Below are 23409 nucleotides of genomic sequence, written 5' to 3' on the forward strand. Positions count from 1 at the left end.
AAAAAAAAAACAAAAAAACCCTTATCTGAAATACTGCTTTGTAATCTGTTCACTGTTTGCCTTCAAACAAATGATGTTACAATTGTTTAAAATGTGATGAAAACACCCTTTCTTTAGTAAATGAAGCAATCATCCCAAAATGAGTTTTTACTATCCTCTTACTTCGTAAATTCTACTTGCTACATACAGATGAGGCAAAGGTAAACTTAACCAGGCTTCCAAAAAAAAAAAGTGAGTCCCAAATTCAGGATTCCAAAGGTCTCTATACTTTAGGAAAGCTAAAAATGATGAGAAGAGGGCATTGCAGATGGGCTCAGAACTGCAGTATTTCAAAGCTCTGTCTTTTGCTATATAAAGTCAAAGTAGTGAGTTTGATTTATAGATATTAGGATACTATCTTTAGAAATAGGAAGTCAGCAGTGGTATATATATTCTCCTTCCCTTGAAGATTGCACACACTTTTTTTTTTTTTTTTTTTTTAAGATACAAAGATGATTTGGGAGCATAGAGAGAAACTTGTTTTTTTTTTTTTTTTTTTTTAAGGGTATCTCATTTCTAGGTTTTCTTAAACTCTAAAATACGTTAGGGGGGAAAATCTCTTAAGTTCCTAACCGTTCACTAGTGGTAACCCTTCAAGGATGCCTTTCTTCCTTTTTCTAAAAATAGAATGTGTTTAGGTAAAGGCTGACTTGGGATGTAAATGCCTAGTTGCAGTTAGACAGAGAGAGAAAAGGCACTCAGCTCCCGGAGGGTTCCAGCTTTCTCTGTGGGGCTGGATTAGGGCTATTATCCCAGTGGTTGCCCGGTGAGGCTCAGTGACATGTGACAAACAAGCTGACACGCAGCCCGTGCTGACCCAGACGGTACTAACAATAACACCCGGGCTGCCACACTCAGGCCTGCCCCTCCCTCCAACCAAGACCGTGTCAAGTGGAAACATGTCTCTGAGACGCGGCACAGACAATACCTCTGGCTTTAAGGACCATCACACGGAGCCGATTCCTTAAACAACTGTACAGCGCCACAGGGAAGGGACAGAGGCCAGGAAAAAACTACTACACTTGTCTAATTATTTCAGCGCAGCCCCAATGCAACGTTACCTTGACCACTTTGACCCTTGGCGTAAATGCAGATTTGTGGAGATCTCCTATTCCATGGGCGAGTTCTTGTGATATCATAAAGAGGAACACTATGGCTCAGGGATTTGAAGAGATTGCCCAGAATCAATAACACCCAAAAGGAAAGAGTGCAGTGACCACGTGCACCATGGGCGGATTCCGGGGTGGCCTCTTTGTTCGGATTTATTGATAATTGTTCTCAGAGAAAAAGCCTCTGGCAAAAGCCACCTTATAATGAGTACTTTTCTCTTTGGCCCACAGGCAGTTCCCTAACGTAGCTGTGGCCCACAGGCCCTGAATTATGAAAAAAGCCTTCAGTTTCGTCACAATGCAGAGTTTGAAGGTAAGCGTGACACCATGTTTGAATTGAGAGAGTGTGAAGGTTTGGGGGGAGACCATTGGATCTGGTGGATATCTGTAGGTGAACGCTGTATCTTAAATGTCTGGATGCTCTTGGCAAGGTCCAATTTGGCCCCGCAAGAAGATGATGAGTCTCTCTCAATCACAGAGTCTGAGACGATAAGAAGCACACTCTGGTCCTGGCAATAACCCACCGATAAGATTGCCTTTCCTTGTCCTGATGGGATAAGAAAGACCTTGGCACTCTTCAGGCACTCAGGCTGCCAGGATAACACTGATGTGCACACGCGCGCGCGCACACACTCCAGCCTTACGTGTGCACCGGCCCAGCTTGCTGAAAACAGCAATCCTTGCTCTCCTTTGGCCTGGGACTCTCTCCTTCCTTCTCACTGAATTTATAGGCTGTGGAGACTATCAAACTTATTTTTATTTTGCTCCTATCTGATAAATCAGAATCCCCTCTGGAGAGGAGCCTGTTCAATCAGCTTCCCCTTAGGAAATAGAGCATCAGTGCTTAGCCAGAGTATACTCACAAACGCCCCTAGGATTGATTTGCTTTCACAGTTTCCTGAATTTGGGCCTTAGTTTTTTCATTGTGCAGTGGGATTACAATCACTTCCTCACAGAATTGTTGTGAGGCTTGAATAAGAGGAAACGATGTATATGACAGCTTTGTAAACTGGGGGGGCGGGGCAGGCTGGGGGAAATAACCATCATTAAGAAGATCCATTGATCAATAGCCAAGTTTATTCATGTAGATATAAGAAGAGGATTCTGGGAGCATGCATTCTTAGCCATTTTCTAGCGGTATGAACTTTAACAAGCTAATTCAATTCTTAAAGGCTTGATATTCTTACCTGTATTATTAAGAAAACAACGCCCACTCTCACCAAGCTATGGCAAGAGTTAAAAGGATACCCTCTTGCACTGCGATGCCTAACACATAGTGGAGGCTTTCTAAATGGTCGTTATGGCTGTTGTGTTCACCCGGAAGAAGTTATGGCTGCTGTGTTCACCCGGAAGAAGTTATGGCTGCTGTGTTCACTGTACAAATAGAATATTTCTTTCTTCCCTAACTTGTTAGCGTCCTTCTCTGCTCAAGAATTGAATCCTGACCTCAGTTATTGCTATGAGTGTGTAAGACTGTGGCCAATGAGACTGATGTTTGGGGCATGAAAAGAAATAATTCACGGACCGCGCTCTGAACACTTTGTTTGCATTTATGTGAGGCTTAGTATTTCAACTTCCTAGATTGAAAACAGAAAAGGTACCAAGAAACTTAAAAGGCGGGGGGGAGGGGGAGCAAACCGAAACAACTAACGAACCTTCCTAGTACACAGTTTGCTAAATTTTCTGTCAATTTTGCGAGAGGTTGGGTTCTTTACTGACTCCGAGGTGAATGGGAAGAGTTATATATTAGGCCTACCAAATGATAAACTGTAACTTTCAACTTCTAAGTTTAGTAAAGGAAAAAAGCCCCCGAATTCTTTCAATAAATAAGGTAGCTCTCAGAGCCATATTATGGTCTGTTGAGAGAGAAAGAAGAAAAGAGCAACATCAGGAAGCAGTGGGTGAGCTACAGGGAAACAGTCTTCCCTAAGGTAAAGATCCCATCGTAGGACCCTGGGATACGGCCGCGTCCCATATTTGCACCCACGCGCTTATGTGAGGCTACCTTGTCCCTCTTCTCACCGAAGTTATGTGACACAGAACTACACAAGTTCCTAGATGAACTTTTGTACATTTCTGCTATTATTCAGCACCCGAAAGAAGCTGATGGGCCTGGGGACCAGAGTCCCCCATGGCTGGGCTGACACTGGATCCCATTATATCCTCCAAAGAAAACAGGAGCTGGTGTTGAGGTGAAATAGCAGAAACCAAGGAGGCAGGAGTTAGAATTGCAGTGGGCTGAAAAAAAAAAAAAAAAAAAAACAAAACCAAAAAACTGTAGCGCCTCCATCCCCCAGGCTCAGAGCTCCTCTCTGTCTCTTTCTCTCTCACACGCACTGAAAGGTGATATCCACTCACTCTTCCCAGGATAGTTCCATCTTGGTGCCATTTTTGTGAACGCAGATGACATGGCAGTGCAGTGTTGGGTGCTGCAAAACTTTGTCCAGGAGCGTAGTAACCTGACGCCCAGTTTAGGAGTTTCTCTCTTAACAACCCTGAATAGCGCGTTCTTATTTGTCGCTTTGCAAACAAACATATGGAAAAGACCGAAAACACCGTAGAGACTGCAAATAGATCTCCCCTCCCACGCCAACCCGCATCACCGAATCCTGCGTAGAGAATGGCTCTGAGGCCATTTTCATGTGTGGTGGTGGTGTGGTCTATCAGGGAGGTTCACGGAGGGCTCTGAACGGTGGAGGGGGGAGACACGAAGGATGCATTTACCATCTTCGAACTACAGCTGTATTAAATAGACGCCCAAAATAATCACATGTGCATAGCAGTAGTGTTAGTGTCACCTAAAAATTACCTCCTCTGCAGCATGTTCGTCTTTGGGTTATCGGTTGTTCTTCAAACAGACTTGCCCCACCTCCAGAAAGGTATCACCCCTCGGATTTTCTCACACTAAGCTTGCATTACTTGGAGTTTCTGCCCTATCTGGGTTGGGTGTTGTTGCTGCTATAATTCTCTCTCTCTCTCTGTCTGTCTTTGTATCTGCAAAATCTCACCTGAATTACACTTCTGAGAAATATCTCTGGCTAGTTATGAAAGTTGATAACTCTTTGTTTGAATCTCACACACGTTGTCTGTGATATCTTTCATTTAGGTTCACTTGGCTCAATTTATCCTGCGCAACCCTAACCAGATAACGAATCTGTGCCTCTAACTGTGCTTTTTGCATCATTTCTCAAGGTAGTGATTTGTCTTTGGCACCTGCCCCCTTAAAGTAAGTCTAAGGTCTTTGGGTCCTTTAACACCACAAGCTTGCCCAAGCAACTGCCAAGTTAATGACTTCACTGACTACGAAACATTTACCCCAGGCTCCAATAACCACAGGATCCATACTGGCCATCAATAATTCTCTGTGTGTTATTGTTCAGGTCCCGCTTCCCAGGAGGGGCCACCCTATGATGTGGTGCAGGAAAGACCAGCTTCTAGGCAGACTGCCAACAAAAGTTCTTAAGAAACTGACCCATTTCAAACACGTCCCCTTACCTAATTAAAATGACTGCTACCTCTGCGGAAGAAGTCCTTTAAACCTTCAAGACCTTTTCAGACTCTTGCCTAACTTTGGGCAGGTAGCAGACAACAGTTTCAGTCCCATCTTAGGGCGGCCACAAGTGCAAGGAGGCAAAGAGGAAACAGAAGAGGGATTTGACAGGTGACAAAGATACCTTCCCTTGTGCCAAAACTGTCCTTGCTTTCATCAGCTATGCCTCTGTTTGTCTCAAGTGCCAACCAACCCCGCACTGCCTTATGCATAGAGGCAGCCCAGAGGGGGCAGAAACCCTTCTTCACAACAGGGAGAGAGTAGATGGAGCTTGTTAGCTTGAAGGGGGAGAAATGAAAACAAAATAGTTTTGCGACTGTCACCTGCCCCTTTATATACATCTGGCTACGTGAGTACACTCCTTCAGACTCTTTCTGGATGTCTTATTTTTTTTTTAATGTTTATTTATTTTTGAGACAGAGACAGAGCATGAACGGGGGAGGGTCAGAGAGAGAGGGAGACACAGAATCGGAAGCAGGCTCCAAGCTCTGAGCTGTCAGCACAGAGCCTGATGCGGGGCTCGAACTCACGGACCGTGAGATCATGACCTGAGCCGAAGTCGGACACTCAACCTACTGAGCCACCCAGGCGCCCCGATGTCTTCTTATTTAAAAATGACAGTAACCATCTGATGGTGCCATCATGGCCACCAAAAAAAAAAAAAAAAAAAAAAAACATAAATTCATGGAAATGAATTCAAAATAGATTATCAGGCAAAAATTAAGCGTGCACCTGGCAGATATCAGGGTGAGTAGCTCCCGGGTTGTCCAATATTATTAAATCGATAAACAACTGTCAGAATGGAGAGTGAAATGGGTGACTAATTGGATCCTGAGAAAAATTAAGGTATATTTATTTCTCAGATAGATTTACCTTCCAGTCTTCCACGTGGGAAAAACATTTTGCTTTCTTTTCATTTTTTCAGCCACTTGCGACAAGTACACAGTCTCGAATTCCCATGATAGGATTACATCACTATAAATAGACCTTGGAAACTCCACTCTGACTTTTAGACCCTGCCATTTACATTCAGGAATTTCCCCTCTCCCTTCCTGATATTTAAAAAGAGAAAAAATCTTTGCTATGCTTTTTTGGTCTGTGAGTTTCTCTTCTACATGATTTTTCATGCTACATGATGAAAAGCCTGCAGGAGGACCAAGAATGCAGAATTGTGTATCGTTTCTTAAAGTGAACAGAAGCCTTGGAATAAATGCCTACGTGTGATCCTCAGAGCCAGTCAATAATTCCAGGCACCTGCAGGCGGCAAACGTAAATTTGATAATCTGAGAAAATCCTATTCTAACAACTGGCCTATTTAAATTAATTTACAGTGTGCTTAAATCATATATCCTATTCAAATTACAAACAAATAAATATGTAATGCTAACCATATCTCTGAGAGATGGGTTCATGTAGCTCCTACCCACTCAGAGGAGGTAGCTGTGGGCTTACCGAAAAGCTAACTTACCTTAAATTATGCAGATGTCTGCTTGGACACATTGATCTCACAGGATGGAATAAAATAAAAGATATCAGTTCATTGTAACCTGGTTTTAATGGGGCTCAATCGAACTGAAAGGAAAGAACGTGAATCACAAGAGACACAACTATTATACCAGAATCTATACCCTGAAACTTGAGTGTTAATAAAAAGGGGCTTTGCCATTTCTCTAAATTGGTGATGGATATTATTTTTAGAGACTAAATTTTTACTGTTCTCACTAGGTAATCTTAGTTTAAGAAACTCTTCAGTTGACATGCACATGTATGAACTGTGTGTAGAGATAGAATTCCACCCTACTATTCCTACACCCAGTGCCCCGGTGAGAATATTTAATCCTGAATATTTGGCACTAACTTGGTAGGCTAAATACATTGTTAATACAGTAGTTGTATGTTAGATTGTAAACTCCCTCCAGACAAAATATAATTAATGTGCAGTCAAGAGGTGTATATTGTTTTGGTGACAATGATGGTTGGGTGTCTTCAACATTTTACCGGCTACTCCTATCAAACGCATTAAAAGAGGGGCGCCTGGGTGGCTCCGTCGGCTGAGCGTCTGACTTCATCTCAGGTCATGATCTCACAGCTTGTGAGTTCGAGCCCCGCGTCGGGCTCTGTGCTGACAGCTCAGAGCCTGGAGCCTGCTTCGGATTCTGTGTGTTCCCCTCTCTCTGCCCCTAACCCGCTCGCATTCGGTCTCTGTCTCTCTCAAAAATAAACATTAAAAAAAAATTTTTTTTTAAACGCATTAAAAGAGTTGTCATAATATGGCTCTAAGTTTCTAGGGGACATAACTTTTAAAAAATTTTTTTGACAATGTTAGTAGAAAAATCATCAAAGCCAGAAAGTAGAACGATCCCTGGAGTCAGCAATAAAGACAGGAAAATATTTCGTGGGGATGATACAAAGTGATTCCTATAGGCCCATTAATGCAAAAGGCCCAAGATTGGGATGAAGAAAGCATGGGTGGAGTCTTGTGAGGAAGCGATAGGATGGGAAATAAAAATCCTCTCGGTGTCTGAAATGAGGTAAGTCTAGGTTAAGAATGAGCATAAGGTGGTGTTTTTCTTCAGGGTGCTCTGGAATAAGGGAAGAAATATTGGTGTGCGGGTGCAGGAGGAAGAAGCTACTGACTCCCTCGCATCCAAAACTGGACCAGTAGGTCCCCATCAACGGCACGGGACCTATGAGCGTAGATGTTACTGCTACCGTCTACTGATGTCACAGCTCGTGATGCCTGTGACCGTGTGCCTTCTAAATACGTATGGGCTGCCCTCTGGTATATTCAGATCTGGCCACTCAAGGCACACTGGTCGTATGGCAGACAGAAGAGGTCAATCACCCTCTGCAAGTGGAGATCTAGGTTTTCATCCCCAGTGTTTTGACTCTGAGTGACATGAAGAAAGTGAGTAGTCGGTCCTCCTGGCGGGTTTGGCTGAATAGGAAGAACAAGTCAAACCAAATAAATAATGACCTCCCTTTCAGCAAGTTGAGGTATTCACTTCAAAGACACCAAAGCATCCTTCCCTGAATCCCTCCCATTCCTGCTCCAACCACAGTGGTTGCCTGTTTACAGAAATAACCCTGAAGGGAGGGGCTGGGAAATGAACATGACGGCTGCCACTGGGGGCCGTGCTCGCTCGTTTCCCCACAGTTGGGAAAGTCTTGGTTTCTCAAGAGTTCCGACAAATCTTGCGGCCAGTGTTCCCGCTCCCAGGGTTCTCTTCAAGACCTGCTACTCCGTCCCTCAGTAATGGAGAGTCCTTCATATCCTTCCTGGGTTCTGACCTTCAAGTCTCACTTAGTATTGTGTCCCAGTGACCACATTTTAGGGATTGAGCATTCTGCAATGTAATTGTAAATCCTATTGCCAGGCACTCAAGAAGCCAGTCAGGTTAGTCTAACCTTTAAGAAATACACTCACCACTATCTAGAAAACAAGCAAGATATGAATACTCCAACGGCTAAATTTTGTCAGCTGGCTTTTTTTTTTTTAATGGTTGTTTATTTTTGAAAGAGAGCAAAAGGGAGCAAGTGGGGGAGGTGCGGGGGCGGGGGGGGGGGGAGACAGAACCCAAAAAGCAAGCTTCTTGCTGTCACTGCAGACCCTGACATGGGGCTCGAACTTCCGAGCCGTGAGATCATGACCTGAGTCGAAGACAGATGCTCAACCAACTGAGCCACCCAGGCGCTCCTGGAGCTTTTTTTTTTAATGGAAAAATTTTGTCTAGAACACCCTATATACGTATTTGACACTTCAGAATATTTCTAAAAAAAGAATAGCATTAATGCGAGGATGGCTATAAAAAAATTTTACAACCCTTTATTTCCCAGATTAAAAAAAAAAAAACAAACCAGACACAGAGACTAAGTGACTCGCTCAGGGTAATTATACTCCAAAATTCCTTTTAGGTTCTTATTTAATCAAATAAATTTAATAAAAATTGAAAACTCCAAGCCCGATATACATTTTATCAACAAGCCTGTGGCTCTGACTTTTGTCACAGTGTGAAAACCACACTGTGCCTGGGGGATCCTTTCTGCTCAGGACGGTGTTTCCTCTCTTTCGTTCAGGAAACGGTCGGCGGAGTGAGCAGACCCTGCCCGCAGATGGTCACGGGGTAGGATTTTCCTGCTGCACAAAGAGAACTTGTAGACCCAAGAGAAGGATTCCTTCTAGATCAAGCCTTCCTGGAAAATTCCACTTCAATCCGTGAATCAGAGAAACACTGGAGACAGGCCCAGTCTTAAAGTATAGCAGTTCTTAACCACTGCTCAGTATGCCCACCTCGCATCTAGCAGGAGATGGCAGGGGAGTCCGCTAACAGACTCAGTCTTGCTTAAAACAGCTGCTGTCCCAGCCACTGGTTTCCTGGCTCTCCCGGGACTTGGAAAGGGCTTCAGGGAGGAAAAGGAAGGCCCCAGTGCCAAGCGTGGCATTTTCTAGGGACACTGAGCACATGGAGAAAGCAAGAGAGCCACAGTGGCCGCCCCTGTCCCCCTCCAACCCCACCCTCACCCCTACCTCTCCCACCCCCTCAAAGCTTCGCAGGAATTCTTTGGCTTCCTAATTTAACATCCTCCAGGGCGTCTGGCTGGCTCAGTCGGTGGAGCCTGTGACTCTTGATTTCAGGGGTTTAAGTTAGAGCCCCATGTTGGGTACAGAGATGCCTTAAAAATAAAGAGACAAACCTTTAAGACAAAGAGATAAGATAACATCCAGAGAAATTCCCAGGGAGGCCACACCCCCAGTTATGTCTATTTTCCTTGCTTTCCCAACAATTACACAGAAGTTAAGAAAACCTTGAAATATTAATCACTGTTGTTTTCTTTCTTTCCAGCACTTCCTGACCTTTCCCCTAGTGGGCAGAAGTATCTACTTTGCAGAAGAACTAATGTTGTGACTGGAAGGCTGGAAGGAAAGGTTAGTTTTCAGAAGTTTTATTTCCACCTAACAGATCACAGATCTACCTATAACAATGGATATTTTGCTACTACACATACTGCTGCAATGAACTTGGACATACATTCCTTGCTCACTAGTCTATTCCTTGTGACAATTCCTATCAACAAACTTTGCTAGATCAGATCATAGACATTTTTTTCAAGGCCTCTGATACATATGCCAAAATCGCGTCTCCCCCCCCAGAAAACTTGGCCTCATTTTCAACCTCACTGACTTCATGAGAGTGCATTAAAAAAAATTTTTTTTTCAACGTTTATATCCACAAAGATTAGTGGTGGTCTCTCCAGGCAGGCTTCCTGCTCCCCCCCACCCCAACCGGTTCCCTTCCTGGCTGCATGGGGGGCCTCCCGCCCTCCCAGGACATGTCCCCACCATCCCACGTGATCTTCCCCTGACCTGGGCAGTTGCCGAGCCCGCCCGAACTGCCCCCCACGTGGCCGGCCCTCTGTCCACAGTCCAACAGCACTCACAAACTGGACCCGTTGACCCCTTGGCAGGCGTTCGTGAAGGGGAAAGACCCAGCCTCGTAGGTCAGTGGACATGGGGCTGGAGTGGAGGAATTTACCCCATAACACAACAAGCTGTAGGGTTTCTGGATGGGCAGAGTATTTTTAAACAGCTCACCACCACAACAAAAGTTGCCAATGCCGGCCTTTCTAAATCCCAAAGAATTCTGGGAAGGTGCTGGCTAAGGTGGATTGTGACCCTGCAGCGGTGGTGGTATTTACCACTGGCCACCATTAATTGGTCTGTGCCAAGCCGGCAGTGTGTACTTCCAAAACATTGTTTTATTTCGTTCTCACGACAACCCAACTATCTTATGGATGGAGGAACAAAGACTCCAGTGCTTCTGACCTTGACCACCGGACAATGCTCCCTCCTAACGAGAATAAAGATACTACTTTCCCCAAATACTCTACTCCCTAAAATATATTTTTATGAAAGATTCTACTTTAAATAAATACAGGAAGCTGTACTTTTCATTAGGACTTGAAAGGTTCCCCCCTGAGTAAAATAAAATCTGGCCTACCAGGTGGTTTAAGACTCAGCTTCTAAGTGGGCGAATATGTCCATTTAGTACAAATGTGTACGAGGAAGGGTCTCCTTGGTCACTCACATGAAGGCATGAGAATCAAAACTGATTCTTTAAGGGACTAGTGAAAGCAGCCATGAACCTTGACCTCCCCTTCAGGGCATGGAGGTCCTAGCAGCTTGTCCCGTACAGCAAACTGGTCCTGTCACCTCTCCCTGGACCCCCACTTGAGAAGTCCTGACAGGTGTAAGCTTTTGGAGAGTTTGGCTAATGGCAAGAAAGTGGCAAAGCAGACATGTTCCTCCTTAGTGTTCATGCCCCGTCCTTTCCAGGGAAATTTGCTGGGGAAGTCCCCTTCCATCTCAGAAGTAAAGAGGACAGTTCTCCATGTGACCCCTCCCCTCTCAACACAGATTAGTGCAACAGAATGAGTGGGTAAACACTGACCAGGTCATAAGGCTAATTTTAGGAGGTTTTAGGTTATTTGCCAATTAGGTCCTTTGATTCATTTCCCCCCGTGTGCGTAAAGCAACATATTTCTGCATCATTTAAGAGAAAAGAGAATTAGTATGAGCTACCAACAGCTGGCTGACAACCTTGAGCCCTGGGTGTGTTGGCACTGATCCAGATTTCACATGAGGAGTTCATTCTTGGTTAGTCAAAAAAGGGAAGGGGTTGGCCCAGATCCTGTTTCACACGTTCAGGAGCAAGGATTCGCCGTTCCCTTCAGAAATTGCTGGAGGGTGGCTCTGCAGGTGCACTTGTCTCTCCACCTGATACAAAAAGGGCCGTTCAGCTGTCTGGGTTCTCCCTCTGACAAGTCTGTGCTTCAGTGCAGCAATTACACCAAGCAAAGGTTAATTCCCCTTTTTCTCCAAATCCCCTTTTATAAAGATCTATTATGTCTGCAGATTCCAGATTTTTTCTTAAGCTTCTTTTTCTTCCTCATGAGTCCTACTCACCCTCACTTCGAGGTTAGTTTTTAGACTGAGGCTGAGTTTACTAGCACAATAAAGACCTTCATATTTGTTGGAGAATGAAATCCTCTTAGTTTCCTAATCTGTGAGTCACCATTTCAGAATAATAAAAATTTCATGTTTCAAAATGGTCCTAGCCTTTCTTATTTTCATGTAACAAGTAATCAATGCAAAAGAAAATTAATTGGGATAAAAAAAAATCCTCCCAAATCCCACCACTAGAGAAGACTAACCACCATTAACATTTTAATGTCTATGATTTTCATTATTTTTTCCCCACAAATTACAAGCTATTTAATAATTTGATTTTTTTTTTTTTACATTTTGGATGTTAGATGAAAATAGAATAGATAAATGTCACTGTTTTTAAGAGGGGCAGAATACTGCAAAATATTAACATGCTTTAATCTACCTATAACAATGGATATTTTGCTACTACACATACTGCTGCAATGAACTTGGACACACATTCCTTGCTCACTAGTCTATTCCTTGTGACAATTCCTATAAACAAACTTTGCTAGGTCAGATCATATACATTTTTTTCAAGGCCTCTGATACATATGCCAAATCGTGTCTCCCCCCTCAGAAAACTTGGCCTCATTTTCAACGTCACTGACTTCCTTAGAGTGCATTAAAAAAATTTTTTTTTCAACGTTTATTTATTTTTGAGACAGAGACAGAACATGAACGGGGGAGGGTCAGAGAGAGAGGGAGACACAGAATCTGAAACAGGCTCCAGGCTTTGAGTTGTCCGCACAGAGCCCAATGCAGGGCTCGAACTCACAGACCACGAGATCATGACCTGAGCCGAAGTCAGACTCTTAACCGACTGAGCCACCCAGGTGCCCCTAGGGTGCATTTTTAAAATCCAACTCTCACAAATACTAAGTAAAATAGGTCTTTTTAAAATTTTTGCTCATTAGGGGCGCCTGGGTGGCGCAGTCAGTTAAGCGTCCGACTTCAGCCAGGTCACGATCTCGCGGTCCGTGAGTTCGAGCCCCGCGTCAGGCTCTGGGCTGATGGCTCGGAGCCTGGAGCCTGTTTCCGATTCTGTGTCTCCCTCTCTCTCTGCCCCTCCCCCGTTCATGCTCTGTCTCTCTCTGTCCCAAAAATAAATAAAAAACGTTGAAAAAAAAAATTTTTGCTCATTTGAGAGAGGAAAAAAATGGTACCTCCATGCTTTTTTAAAAAAAAAAATTCTAGTATAATTAATATACAGTGTTACGTTAGTTTCAGGTGAACAATACAGCAATTGAACACTTGTATACGTTACTCAGTACTCATCATGCCAACTGTGCTTTTAATCCCCTCCACCTCTTTAACCCATTCGCCCACCTGCCTCCCCTCTGGTGGCCATCAGTTTCTTCTCCATAGTTAAGAGTGTTTTTTGGTTTGTGTCTTTTTTGTTTGTTTTGTATCTTAAATTCCATGAGTGAAATCATGCGTTATTTGTCTTTCTCTGACTTATTTCACTTGGCGTTATACTCTCTAGGTCCACCTATGTTGTTGCATATGGCGAGATTTCATTTTTTATGGCTGAGTAACATTCTATTATATATATACCACATCTTATTTGTCAGTTCTATGGATGGATGGACACTCAGGCTCCTTCCATAATTTGGCTGTTGTAAACAATGCTGCAATAAACATAAGAGTGCATGTATCTTCTCGAACTAGTGTTTTTGTATTCTTTGGGTAAAGAGTAGTGGCATTACTGGATCATATGGTCATTCTATTTTTAATTTTGGGGGGAAGCTTCATACGGTTTTCCAATGTGGCTGCACCACTTTGCATTCCTGCCAACAACGCAAGAGGGTTCCTCTTTCTCTATATGCATACCAATATCTGTTGTTTCTTGTGTTGCTGATTTTAACCACTCTGACTGCTGTGAGGTGATATCTCACTGTGGTTTTGATCCGCATCTCCCTGATTAGTGATACCGTGCATCTTTTCATGTGTCTGTTGGCCATCTGTATGTCTTCTTTGGAGAAATGTCTGTTCACGTCTTCTGCCCATTTTTAAATTGTGTGTGTGTGTGTGTGTGTGTGTGTGTGTGTGAAGTTGTATAAATTCTTTATATATTTTTGATACTAACCCTTTATCTGACATGTCATTTACAGATACCTTCTTCCATTCAGCAGGGTGTCTTTTAGTTTTGTTTATTAGTTCCTTTTCGGAGCAGAAACTTTTTATCTTGATGCAGTCCCAATAGTTTATTTTTGCTTTTGTTTGCATTGCCTCAGGAGACCTATGCAGGAAAATGTTGCTATGGCCAGTGTCAAAGAGGTTACTGTCTGTGCTCTCTTCTAGGGTTTTTATCAGGATTTTTCACGTCTCACAATTAGGTGTTTAATCCATTGCAAGTTTATTTTTGTGTACGGTGTAAGTGGTCCAGTTTCATTTTTTTGCATGTAGCTATCCAGTTTTCCCAGCTCCATTTGGGAAAGAGATGGTCTTTTTCCCACTTCTCATTCATGTCTCCTTTATCAAAGATAATTGACCATAATATCATGGTTTTATTTCCAGATTCTCTATTCTGCTCCATTGATCTATGGGTCTATTTTTAGCTAGTATCATAGTATTTTTGATTACTACAGTTCTGTAGTATATCTTGAGATCGGGGATTGTGATACCTCCAGTTTTGTTCCTTTTTTCCAAGATTGCTTTGGCTATTTGGGGTCTTTTGTGGTTCCACACGAATTTTAGGATTATTTGTTCTAATTTTGTGAAAAATGCTGTTGGTGTTTTGATAGGGACTGTATTAAGTCTGTACATTGCTTTGGGTTGTGTGGACATTTTTTTTTCTCTTTTTTTTTTTTTATATTTTTATTTATTTTTTTTTCAACGTTTATTTATTTTTGGGACAGAGAGAGACAGAGCATGAACGGGGGAGGGGCAGAGAGAGAGGGAGACACAGAATCGGAAACAGGCTCCAGGCTCTGAGCCATCAGCCCAGACCCTGACGCGGGGCTCGAACTCCCGGACCGCGAGATCGTGACCTGGCTGAAGTCGGACGCTTAACCGACTGCGCCACCCAGGCGCCCCTGTGTGGACATTTTAACAAAATTTGTTCTCCCAGTCCACAAGCATGGACTTTCTTTCCACTTGTTTTGGTCATCTTCAGTTTCTGTCATCAATGTTTTTATAGTTCTCAGAGTACAGGTCTTTCCCTTCCTTGGTTAAGTTTATTCCTAGATACTGTTTTTGGTGCCATCGTAAATGGGACTTTTTTCTTAAATTCTCTTTCTGCTATTTCATCATTAGTGTATATAAATGCAATGGATTTCTATATATTGATTTTGTATCTTGCAACTTGATTGAATTCATTTATCAGTTTTGGAAGGTTTTTTTTTGGTGGAGTCATTAGGGTTTTCTATGTATAGTACCATATCATCTGCAAATAGTAAAGGCTTTACTTCTTCCTTACCAACTTGGATGCCTTTTTTGCTTTTTCTTGTCTGAGTGCTGTGCCTAGGACTTCCAGTACTAAATTGAATAAAAGTGGTCAGAGTAGACACCCTTATCTTGTTCCTGATCAGTTTTTCGCCATTGAGTATGTTAGCTATGAGTTTTTTATATATGGCCTTTATCATGTTGAGGTGTGTTATTCCCTCTCAACCTAAGTCACTGTGTCCTTGTTGATTTTCTGTTTGAATGAGCCATCCATTGATGTAAGTAGAGTGTTAAAGTCCCCTAGTATTTTATTACTATCGATAATATTCTGTTTGTTTGTTATTAGCTGCTTTATTTATTTGGGTTCCTCCATCTTGGGTGCATAAATGTTGATAATCGTTTATATCTTCCTATTGGATCGTTCCATTTATTATTACGTACTGTCTTTCTAAAGAAAGACGAAAGACTCTTGTTACAGTCTGTTTTAAAGTCTATTTTATCTGATGTAAGTATTGCTACTCTGGCTTTTGCACTTCCATTTGCATGGTAAATGCTTTTCTGTCTGTTCCCTTTTCATCTGCATGTGTCTTTAGGTTTGAAATGAGCCTCTTGTAGGCAGCATGTAGATGGGTCTTGCTTTTTTATACATCCTATCACCCTATGTCTTTCGATTGAAGCACTTAGTCCCTTTACATTCACAGTAATTATTGATAACTACATACTTATTGCCATTTTGTTACTCGTTTTTGTAGTTCTTCTCTGTTTCTTTCTTCTCTCGCTCTCTTCTCTCATGGTTTCTTGGCTTTCTTTAGTGATATACTTGGATTTCTAAATGATAGCCTCGACAGATAGAGTATTCTTGGTTGCAGATTTTTTTTTTTTTCTCTCAGCACTTTGAATATATCATGCCACTCCCTTCTGATCTGCAAAGTTTCTACTGAAAAACCAGATGATCGCCTTGGAGAATTCCCTTTCCACGTAACTGTTTTCTTTCGCTGCTTTTAAAATTCTCTTTTTATCGCTACCTTTTGTCATTTAATTATTTTTTTTAACGTTTATTTATTTTTGAGACAGAGAGAGACAGAGCATGAACGGGGGAGCGGCAGAGGGAGAGGGAGACACAGAATCGGAAGCAGGCTCCAGGCTCTGAGCCGTCAGCCCCAGAGCACGACGCGGGGCTCCAACTCACGGACCGCCAGATCGTGACCTGAGCTGAAGTCGGATGCTTAACCGACTGAGCCACCCAGGCGCCCCGCCTGGCACTTCAGGAGCATTTCCTGTGTGTGTTGTGTGCACCCTACTAGTGTGGCTGAGCCACGTTTTCCTTCAGCCCAGTCATCTACAAAGGCTCTCTTTGCCTGTTGGCAGGGTTTGGTCCCTGTGCTGTCAGTAGGCCAGTCCAGGGCCCCCTTGGGCTTGAGTTGAGTCAGAAAAGGCATTTGCCAGAGCTAGATGCTTTCCCTGGGTTATCCCCCCGAGAAGCTTTTATTGGTGGCCATGACCTGGAGTCAGACCACATGTCTTCTCCCAGTCCAGTGCTGGAGCTACAGTTGGATTGGTGTGTGTGGCTATCTTCCCCTCTCCATTTTGGAGTGGCGCTGACCCTTGTCGGGGCTGCTTGCACACTGCCAGGCTTACGGCACCACTTCGGATAGACTCCTGCCAGTGGCAGGTCCATAGAAAAAAGGCAGGGTCAGAGCTGTGATGCCAGCAAGGTTCATGCTGGTCTGCTATGGAGGGGGTTCTGCAGTCACCCAGGAAGACTCCTGCTGAGGCCAGGAGGGAGGAGGCCAGTCTGCAGGAGAACACAGGGGCAGAACACATCGTTAGCAAACTAGGTGGAGAGTTTTTGTGCTAAGCTGGTTCCCATGGGTGTCTGTGTATCTAGGCTTGGGGGTAAGGGAGGGAAATGGCACTTGCCAGCTCCTCTGTTCTTAGGTCTCCCAAGGATCCCTGCCTCTCTAACACAAACTCTTAGATCGGTAAGTAAATCTCCCTCCCGTATACCCCAGGTATTTTTCAAATTGCTTCTTCTAAGCTATATCTCTCTTGGACCGTTTGTTTTGCTCCTTAAGGACAGGGACTCAGTTTCCTCTCACCATCCCTGGTCTCACAGAGATAAGCCCGCTGATTTTTAAACTTCCAGGTGGTTAGCCCCACTGGATTATAAGAACTCAAGAAGTTAAGCCTCTCTGTTTTCAAAACCAAATGTTAGTGGTTCATCGTCCCTATGCAGGTTCCCCATGCCTGGGGTGCCTGGGGTGCCTGGGGTGGGGTATGCTCCTCCCCCTTCTCTTGGCACGTGACATCCCTCCCTCCAGCAGACAGTCCCATGGGTCCCTTTAGTTCCCAACTGTATCTCCATTCTTTGTGGCCTCTTCTCTACATTTTGCTCTGGAGAGTCTGTTCCGCCAGTGTTTGGGTTGCTTTCTGGGTCAACACCTCTATTTCTGATGTAGGTGTTATGTAGGTGTAACCATGGGACAAGGTGAGCTTAGGGTCCTCCTACACTGTCATCATCCCTGAGAAGTTTGTGGGGGTTTATTATTATTATTAACAAGGTTTTCATATGCTAATAACTGTTTGCACTTTTTTTTTCTTTTTTGCATTGTCTATTCTCTTGTGCTCATTTTTCTTTTGGGATATTTATATTTTCCTTCCTGATTGTAGGAACTCATTACACACAAAGATGACATTTTCTAGACTCTATTTCAGGGAATTTATTGCACTTTGAGATGTTAATAGGTGTGTTGAGGGGAGGAAAAGACTTCCACGGTCAGATTTAACACATCATTTCCTAAGCTTAATTGACCATCAAACATTTTCTTCTCCTCCTCCTCCTCCCCCTCCCCCCTCCTCCCCTCCCCCTCCCCCTCCCCCTCCTCCCCCTCCCCCTCCCCCTCCTTCTTCTTCTTCTTGTTCTTCTTCTTCTTCTTCTTCTTCTTCTTCTTCTTCTTCTTCTCTCCCCCCTCCCCCCCCCCCCAGAATACCCTCTGGCATCATTCAGGACACGAGTGTTCTGGGCAATAACATTTGAGAAAATGTTCTATGTAAGATAATTAATGTTTTATGTGTTAGGTATGTGGCATGATTTTTCCCTATTACCGTTTGTCTTTTACTCTGCATGATTTTTTCCATACACTGTTTAATTCATGTATTGAAATCTCTCCGTATTTTCCTTTGCCGTTAAGTAATTTAGAATATGGACCCTGAAGTCACAATTATTTGCTTTGAATCCTGGCACCATTACTTGTGGGGATCTTGGGAGAATTACTTAACCTCTCTATGGCTCAACTGTATCATTGAGAAAACGGGAAAAGTACATATAATAAGTACCTATAAGCTTTTGTGAGGATTAAATCACTTAATACAGATAAAGCTTTAGAATTGTTTTTGACACAGAGTGTCATATAATGATGATGGGTTATTTTTTGGATGATGGAGAAAGTCTTTCCCCATTATACATGTTGTGAAAAAAAAAAAAAAAAACTATTCGGGGCGCCTGGGTGGCTCAGTCGGTTGAGCGTCCGACTTCGGCTCAGATCACCATCTCGCGGTCTGTGAGTTTGAGCCCCGCGTCGGGCTCTGTGCTGACAGCTCGGAGCCTGGAGCCTGGTTCAGATTCTATGTCTCCCTCTCTCTCTGACCCTCCCCCGTTCATGCTCTGTCTCTCTCTGTCTCAAAAATAAATAAATGTTAAAAAAAAAAACACAAAAACTATTCATAGTATTGTTTTGGAAGTTAGTATTTTTATGGAAATTAATATGGGTATTAGCTATAAAGCAAAGAGTTTACTTTTTCCCCCAGTGGTTGAGTAAGTTTTTCCAACACCATACATTGATAACGTTTCCCTTTATCATTTCCTGTTACTTTCTTTTTCTAGATTTTTCTCTCCTGATCAGTCTGTTCTGATGCCAAGACCCCTGCTTTCCTATTTCCTTTCAGAAAAGTCACAGCTACGTTGGCCGGAATCGAGAGCACATGTTGGATTCCCCCTTAGAGTTGCCCCAGGAGACACTTGGGCAGGGTGTGAGGGACCTTGAAAGTAGGATTTGGTTTTCTATGATGCAGATGGGAAAGATAGGCCCCACGGGCCTTTGATTTTAACTGTTACGGTGCCTGCCAATACTCATGTTCTGCTGAGGCCTAGTTGGGATTATAGCCTGTTGGATTCCCTCAGGAATGTTTGAACCCTGTGTGCATTCTATCACAGAAAAATTAGTGTCTTCAAATTCCATCTGGTCTTTCTCCTTCCTGTGGCCTCAGCCACGTAACCTCTAAATTACTAGGAAAGATGTGAGAGGAAGGAGACATTAACCTGATCCATCACAGGTGGTGGGAGGAGAACCAAGTGGGCCCAGTTGGAAGGAAGATCTGATACTGGGAGGCTTCCTAGAGGTGGGACCAGAACAGCTTTTGAGGACATTTCAGTCACAGCTGAGGGAAAACCAGAGCACTCAGAATTATCCACAAGGCCCAACGCAGCCGCCTTCTTCTCTGCACCCCGTTATCTCTTGTTCCCCCTGTTCCCAACAGCCTCTTTACTGTTCCTCAAACATATTCGTACCTCAGGGCATTTGCGCCTGTGCTGATCCCCCTGGAAGTTTCTTCCCCCAATACCCACATTGCTTGTTTCCAAGTCAGTGTGAGTGCTGTGCTCAAACGTCAGCTTGGTGAGGCCGTCCCTCACCATCCCATTTAAACCTGTGCCGGCCCTTCCCGCTCGCTGATTTACTTGTCTCAATAGCCCTGGTCACTGCTCAACACGCTATTTTACTTCTTGTTTATTGTCTGTCTGTCCACCCAAGAACGTGAACTTCCTAAGAGGGTTCGCTGTGTGTTGCGTCTCTTGAAAGTTACAACAGGCACGCGCCTATGGTGACTTCTTTCATTAGATACCTGAACTTCATACCTGAGGCTTCCACAAAAGCCAAGCAAGACGAAATGTAAGCTGAAACCACCGTGCGGTATCACCACACACCCACCACGCTGGCTAAAACGAAAATACAGAAAACGCCAACCGTGGCAAGGGTGGGGAGGGGAGAATTCTGACACGTGTTGAAATACCGGTAGCACAGAGCTGAAAGGTCGACGAGTGCCCCTGCGAAAGACAGGCGACACGATGTTCACAGCAGTACTGTTTACAGTGGCCGAAATCTGGAGCAAAACAGGAAAATCGATTTTTGAAAATGTGCTATGTTCCCGGAGTAGAATACCGCACCGGACATGAAATGCATGATCTATGACCCCGTGCAATCATGTGGATGAAGTGCGCAGACGGAACGCCGAACGAAAAAGACACAAAACAGCGTCTCGTGTGTGTTTCCATCTGTGTAAGATTACAAGCAAGTAAAACTAATCCGTTCTGCTAGGAAGTCTGGAGAGACTAGGAAGGCATGTGAGCGGCACTCTGGGCTTCCGATGGCACTGTGCTTTTTGATCTGAGCGCTGGTTGCACAGGGATATCCATCTTTTGAAGATTCGTCGAGCTGTATACTGATATGTCGACTCTTGTGCACGTAAAATTTGCTGAAAAGCCTCAGAGGTGCGGGCCGCTCATTTGTTAAAGCGACTTGGCACTTCCTACAAACTGAACCTATTCGGGGAAGCCCTGCTCCAGCCCTGTGGAGGTGGAATAGGGTGGGGTGGAGGGCACCTTCCAACTGTGGCAGAAACACACCGCTGAGATGCTGCCAGAATGCAAAATGGCGGGAGCCTGATTGGGGGGGGAGGGGGGAAGAAAGCCGGTGGAGAGCCTTGAGTGCCTGCTGTCTTAGGTCACTTATGGCCCCAGGGCAAACGCTGCCTCCCATCGGGGCAGAATTGTGAAGACTCTCCAGCCAGCCTTTGGGAGAGCAGCCACAGGCTGTGCAGGGCGCTTTTCTAACCAGATATTGAAGGAGAATACCCTCTGCTTAGAAGCTGAATGTGGAAACTTTGTTTTAGAAGGCGGCAGAAAAACAGCAGAGAGAAAACATAGCGGGAGGGCAGGTCCTGAGTAATTTCCGAAGAGAACGCTGCAGCAGAAACTGTGGCTGACAGGCCAGAGATAGCCCCATGTTTCTTCCCATTAGCAAACATAAACAGGAAAAGGAGGGCCAGAACATATAGGAGCTACAAGGCCCCTCTAGGGTGTTGATGGCTCACCCCACCGCCGACCTACACGCTTTGGAGCACGCAGCGCAGCGTCCCCGGCAAAGCTTCGAGGATCCCACTGCTAACACTGGAGAGCGTAGTCCTGGGAGCAAGGCAGGACCTGAAGGAAGAAAAAGACGATCCCGTGACATTCAATCGCTGTGGAAAGGAAGGGGACAGACAAAGACCTGTAGCTGAAAGAGAACCTTTCTTCAGTATTGCAGGGTTATAGGCCCCTTGGAGAAGGTTGGGAAACAATGAATTAGCCAGGGATGTGCATCCTTTCCAGCCTTCCAAGGAGCAGGCTCTTGCTGGAGACAACCTCCAGCCCTCAGTCCCCCGGATCTGGATAAGGCCCAGCAGAAAAGGCTGCCAAGAGAGGAGAGATTTGGATCTCAGCGTTGCTAGTTAGGGAGTCTTTAATGACACTCAAGAGCCAGCACCTGCACCAACATCCTGGCCTCGGATTCTGCGGCCGCAGGGCAGAAGCCTCCCAGCACTCATATACGTGAGAGACAGAGAAGGAGTGGGAGTGGGTGGTGGTCAGAGAAGAACACGGCAAATGCAGGATGTTTGCAAGAGGTAGATGGGTGCACAGGGCCGGCTCTAGCATGCTTACTGTACGTGTCCAGACCTATAGGCAGCATATTTGGGCAGTTAGCATGGCTATCCTTAAGCACGCCCCATGTGCAGAAAGCTACACAAATATTCAAGCGCTGGCTTGTCCCATTTCCTCTCCCAAACCGATCCCTCAGAGGATGGAAAGTTTCGGTTGTTTTACCTGAGGAAATGCAGATGAGGCTAATAAGGAGGTTCCAAGCCGAGGTCAAGTCAGTTGACCTTCTGCGAGCGCAGGGTTCACTGTTCCTAGGCTGAGAGCAATCTAGAGTCGACAGACAAAACTCCTGACCATTTAGGGAATTGCACTTTCTGAGGAGAATAAGAGATAGCAGCTACTAGCTCTGAGCCTCACCGCATGTGCGTTGGGAAGAATAAAAATTCAGATAAAAGTTACATTTGGGTAGACTATTGCTTTCTAAAGAGACACCAAAAGAGACCCGAACCTGAAACCTAGGTCGAGAATGCCCAACACTGCTTACCGGAGACAGTTTTTAAAGCCGATTTTCAGGAGCAAACAGAATCAGACCCAGATGCTACCAAGAACAAGGAAAAGACAATTTTGCTGCCTGGTTTTAAGTGATATTCACATAACTGAGGCACGTAACTGCTGCCTCAGTTTTAAGTGATATTCACATAACTGAGGCACATAATATGAGGCACATAACTGCTGCCTCAGTTTTAAGTGATATTCACAAGATATCCTGGGGCTCCTGATACTTGCAAAGGGTTGATAGAAAGGATGATGCTGATATGAAATATACGGAAGTACTGATTTCTTTAGATAATAACATATTTTACAAGGCCTCAGGAGCACAGGAATTCTGATCCCCCAGATTCAGAGCTGCCTGGAAGAATCAGGGTTGACCTTGTCCATTTTCAAATACAGGCTCCACCGGATGCATAGCATCATAACAAGGTATGGGCATATCCTGAGTGGATCTTTCCTAACACTCCTTGTCCATTTCCCACAAATCTTGGAGAATCAAAGAACTCAGAGGCTTAGTGGATATTATAGGAGATTTGAGGGTAGCCATGCCATTAGGACAAACCCTTTCTCTGACCTGACCCAGGAATATCAGGCCCAAGCTAAAAAGAAAAGGGGCCAGAAGAGGCATCCGTGGACAAAGAGACGCCAGAGCGGAAGTCTTTGAACTCTGGTAAGGGAAGACCGACAGGCAGATGCTCAAAGCCTTAGTGGCCCTTTTTCAACCAGGTTCTTGACTAGTATCTGCTGATAGCACCTGGTTTTAAATCCCTTAGTTTAAACACACTGACACCTACATGGGGAGCTTCAGAGTTGGACTGTCTCAGGAAGATGCTGAAACATGGCTCAATTTTGCTGCAGAAGCTTGAACTCCGTGGGATCCAATATCCCATTTGCAAATCAGAGATTCTGGCCCTAAGTTAGGCAGTGAGATACAAGTTTTAGGAAGTGTGCATGTGAGGTACAAGGATAATCAACAAAAACCCTCTCACCTCTGGGCCCACCATGCCAAGCGGGATATGACAACGGTAGCGGGTGGTGGTGTTGGGTGACTATTTTCAGGACTGCTGTCTTCTTGTAGCTTCATCTACAAAAT

At 44.4% G+C, this 23409-nt stretch overlaps 1 long non-coding RNA gene across 1 annotated transcript in view; it reads left to right on the forward strand.

Moving 5' to 3' along the window:
- Positions 1-898: 898 nt before the first annotated feature.
- Positions 899-23409, forward strand: part of LOC147579057 (uncharacterized) — a 42127-nt gene continuing 19616 nt past the window's right edge. The window contains exons 1-3 of the long non-coding RNA XR_015253128.1: positions 899-1136; positions 1380-1461; positions 9543-9625. This is a non-coding gene — a long non-coding RNA (uncharacterized LOC147579057). The remainder of the gene's footprint in view (positions 1137-1379; positions 1462-9542; positions 9626-23409) is intronic.

This window comes from Puma concolor, chromosome B4 (genome assembly GCF_028749965.1).
Source record: "Puma concolor isolate L17-30 chromosome B4, mPumCon1.1.hap2, whole genome shotgun sequence".
Classification (NCBI taxonomy): Eukaryota; Metazoa; Chordata; class Mammalia; order Carnivora; family Felidae; genus Puma; species Puma concolor.